Source organism: Myotis brandtii, unplaced genomic scaffold, assembly GCF_000412655.1.
Source record: "Myotis brandtii unplaced genomic scaffold, ASM41265v1 scaffold888, whole genome shotgun sequence".
Taxonomy (NCBI): Eukaryota; Metazoa; Chordata; class Mammalia; order Chiroptera; family Vespertilionidae; genus Myotis; species Myotis brandtii.
Window position 1 is genome coordinate 289,388 of NW_005371636.1, and position 4,658 is coordinate 294,045.

The window sequence follows — 4,658 nt, forward strand, 5'->3', positions numbered from 1 at the left end:
TTTATATTTATTGATTTCAGAGAGGAAGGGAGAAGGAGAGAGATAGAAACATCCATAATGAGAGAGAACCATGGATCGACTGCCTCCTGCACGCCCCCTATTGGGGATCGAGCCCGCAACCCGGGCGTGTGCCTTGACCGGGAATCGAACCAGTGACCTCCTGGTTCATAGGTCGACGCTCAACCACTGAGCCACATGCCCAGGTGGCTGCCGGCTCCATCCCCAGTAGGGGGCGTGCAGGAGGCAGCCAATCAATGATTCTTTCTCATCATTATATGTTTCTATCTCTCTCTTCCTCTCCCTTCCTCTCTAAATCCAATAAAATATATTTAAAGAAAGAAAGAAAAATAAAAGAAAGATACCTTGATATTCACTGGAAACCAAGTGATAGAAACAACATCTCAGGGGCTGAGGGGCGATCCGAAGCTTAAATCTCACCACCTATCGAACTGCTACCGATTTGTGATTCGACCTCCCCTCAAATTCCTCTCGTGAGGGGGTCACCCACACAACCAGGCAGCCAGGTCTGTAAGAACAAAGCTACCTTTTTCGTCGACATTTAATCAGGAACAGGCACAATTAGAAGTGCCCAGCAGTGAGCATCTCAGGCTCGATCCCCGGTGTGGGGTGTGCAGGAGGCAGCCGATCCATGCTGCTCTCTCATCATTGAGGTTTCTATCTCTCTCTCCCTCTCCCTTCCTCCCTGTGGGGGAGGTGTGACCATTGCACCCATTTCACAGACCTAACCAAGGCACAGACCCCAGGCAGCAGGTGGTGGTGGTGGCCTTGAAAGTCCACGGGAAGCTGTCCTCCAGCCCTGCCCCCTGCTGCCCCCCGGAGGCAGGCTTGTGCAACTGTGAATGCCAACCGGTTCCTGGTGGAGCCCATGGCATTTCCCCCTGCAGCGTTGCTTCACTGCTTCTCCCGTTCTTTTTCTTTCAAATACATTTTTATGGATTTCAGAGAGAGAGGGAGAGAGAGAAAGAGAAACATCCATGATGAGAGAGAGTCATCGATTGGCTGCCTCCTGCACGCCCCACACTGGGGATGGAGCCCGCAACCCGGGCATGTGCCCTGACCGGGAATCGAACCCTGACCTCCTGGTTCATAGGTCGATGCTCAAACCACTGAGCCACTCCGGCCAGCTGGCCCTCCTGCTCTTCTTTCAATGAATTCCCCTGCAACCTTGCACATATGAGAGAACTGCAAATAGTTGAAAGTAGCCTTTAGCTCTAGAACTCGAGTGTGTCTCATGGAAGCCCGAGAAAGATCAGAGAACTTGGACACAGGCCTCCCACAATGGCGAGGGGAAACGGCAGTGTCTGTATCTCTTGCTTATTACAGACCCCATGTTCAGCCAACTTTTCAGTCTTTACAGGAAATGGGGCTAAACATTTTTAAGGGGCGGGGGCGGGGGGGCAGGCAAGCGCCCAGCGGTAAAGCACAAACACTGATGGGGAGGATGAACATGTCCGTGGGTGAAACGCGTGAGCCTAAAAGACGCCCCTAGAATCCCTCGCAAGCCTAGGGGTTGAGTCTTTCAGGCGTAGAGGGACAAATGAGAGAACGGCCAAGAGACAAGTTTAATCGTCTCCCAGTTAGCCCGGCCGGCGTGGCTCAGCGGTTGAGCGTCAGCCTAGGAACCAGGAGGCCACGGTTCGATTCCAGGTCAGGGCACCTGCCCGGGTTTCAGGCTCGATCCCCGGTGTGGGGTGTGCAGGAGGCCGCCGATCCATGCTGCTCTCTCATCATTGAGGTTTCTATCTCTCTCTCCCTCTCCCTTCCTCCCTGAAATCAATACAGTGGGGCCTTGACTTACGAGTTTAATTTGCTCCGAGACCGAGCTCGTTAAGGAGCTCGTTAACTCAAATTAACTCTATCAACTCAATGCAAAAAATCGGCGGAGAGACAGCTGGTATCTCAAAAAAACTCGTTAGTCGGGACACTCGTAAGTCAAGGCCCCGCTGTACAAACATTTAAAATTAATAAAATAAAATGAAAAGGCAGACAGGATATACTATCCATGCTCCTCCTGTCATGGACCTTAGACGGGTGGATGGACCTTAGACGGGTGGCTGGATGATCTAGGCGTGTCCCGGATGTACGGCTGTCACGCTATGAACAGAGCAGCATCGCTGTGCAGGGCTCCACCGGCCACGACCCTTTTGGTTGCGCTGTCGTTATTGGCTCCACGATGTACAAACCAGGTGAGCTCCCAACGGTGCTATCCAACCTGTGCCATCCACAGTCACCGGACGGAGCAACAGGTGTGGATGGTGCCGGCGTGACCACGCTCACGGCGACATCGAAGTTGCACCGCCAGCGGCAGATTGGCTTTCCCGGGATTTGAAAGGTGCGCCGACTTTGCATCTGCAGCGAAGCTCAGGGCGGGGGGCCCGCGGTGCTGCTCACTGAGGCGTGTCCCCGGGAGGATATTAACATGTATCACACTCGGTAGACCAGGCAGACATGTCAGTGTCATGGATACTTGACCTGAAACTCAGTGCGCCTTTCATTCCCGTCACGGAACAGCGGTCAGGCCTTCCTCCCTCGGGCGGTGAGAGCGCAGAGAACAGCCCTGCGATTTGGGTGTTGTCTGTTCGGCCTTCACCATGATCTCTTTACAACTGTGTCGGGGTGTGGGAAGCCCTGCAATGCTGTGGCTGCCCACCTCATTTTGAAAACAGAATAAATACTGCCCTGGCTGGTTTGGCTGCAAGGATAGAGCGTCGGCCTGCAGACTGAGGGGTCCCAGGTTCGAGTCCGGTCAAGGGCACGTACCTCGGTTGCAGGCTCCTCCCTGGCCCGGGCCCTGGTTGGGGCGCGTGCAGGAGGCAACCAATCAATGTGTTTCTCTCACATCGATATTTCTGTCTGTCTTTCCCTCTCTCTTTCACTTTCCCTAAAAATCAATGGAGCCCTAGCTGGTTTGGCTCAGTGGACAGAGCATCGGCCTACAGACAGAAGGGTCCCGGGATCGATTCTGGACAAGGGCACAGGCCCAGGTTGCAGGTTCGATCCCCAGTAGGGGAGGGCGTGCAGGAGGCAGCCCATCCATGATTCTCTCTCATCATTGACGTTTCTATCTCTCTCTCCCTCTCCCTTCCTCTCTGAAATCAATAAAAATATGTATAATTTTAAAATAAAATAAATAAATAAAAACCAATGGGATAATATCCTCAAGTGAGGATTAAAAAAAATATATATGTAAATAAAAATATAATATTGATCCTTCTATTGCAATAAGGTCTATGACTAAGAGGGCGGAAGAGGAGGTGAACGAGCTAGATAACTTCCTGTGTGCAGCCCATCCACACTCGCCCGGGAGACGCAGAGGAGAGGGACAGATGGCAGCCACTGCATAGCTCTCTGGGCGGCGGCGGCGGTGGCAGCGGCGTGTCGGACTCCCCCGTGGAGGCAGCAGGGACTCGCTGGACTTGCCCGTGGACCTGGTTATACTCCCCGCCAGGGTGTTCTAGGACCAGCTCAGTGAAACCAGGTGGGCTCCTGGATGTCCGATGACATGAGACCAGGATTCCCTACGGGCAGCCTCTGGGGCGTGTTAACATCTGCTCTCGATCCCAGGGATTGAGAGTGGGAGTGCACTCACTCTACGTGGAGCCTGACATGTCGTAACACACCGTCCAGCCATCCCGAAAGCATCGACTACCGAAATCAGGGCCCGCAAGACCTGTGCCAAGCGGGCAGCGGACGGCCGAGCATCTGGGCGTGGCTGTCAGCCTCCAGCAGGGATGTGTCCACTCACAGGACAGTCCACTCGTGACTCATTAGAAGATAACCCTTAAAGTCAATGAAAAAGAGGGGCACTTCAGGGGTGCGGACCGGATAACTCGGTAATGTATGCATCCGTCCTGTTTATCGGTAAAAGGGCCCAAGGTGACGTCATAAATACAGTTTACTAGGACTTCAGAGTTGGTATAGGTATCACCTAGGTTTTTTTTAAAGTATTCATTTGCAACCATTAATAGTCAATACCGTCAAATCTGCATCGTTATATACAGATTGTTAAATTTCCATATGGAACGTAGTTCATATGCATTTGAGAATGAAAACCGCTGACTTGCTTGCCTGCTCAAAAATTCATTATTCATTAAAGATGGGCTGTGGAGATACATACATGAAAAAATGACATGTAACCCCCCTGTCTTACCATCTATTGGGAAAACATTGCAAAAAAAAAATCATTACCTAGAAAAAGCTAAAGCGGAGCAAATACTCATACAGGAGGGACCTCAGTGAGAATGCCTGAAATGAATGAAATCCCGAAGGACTGGGCGGGCCGGAGGAAGGCTGCTGCCTCTGCGGTCGCCCTTTGCCCCCAGCGACCTTCCATCAAACCAGGCCCTTCTCGGCCAGGGCTTTGTGGGCGGACCGGGCCCGGGCCCTGATTGGCTGACGAGCCACCTGCGCTCACAGCGATTGGCTCAGGAGCGGACAGGGTGGAGAGGGAGCTGTTAGGGCTTCTGGGGGCCAAACACAGGCTTCTTCATGTCCAGGAGCCTCGTGACCAGGCTGTGGTCTGGGCTGGACGCGGATGAGAAAGGCTGAGGCCCTCACCCTATGGGGGTGGTCGGTCTCCCTACGGCAGCGGGCTCGGCGGGGGCGTGGCGAGCTCGGTGGTGGGCGTGGCCAGCTGG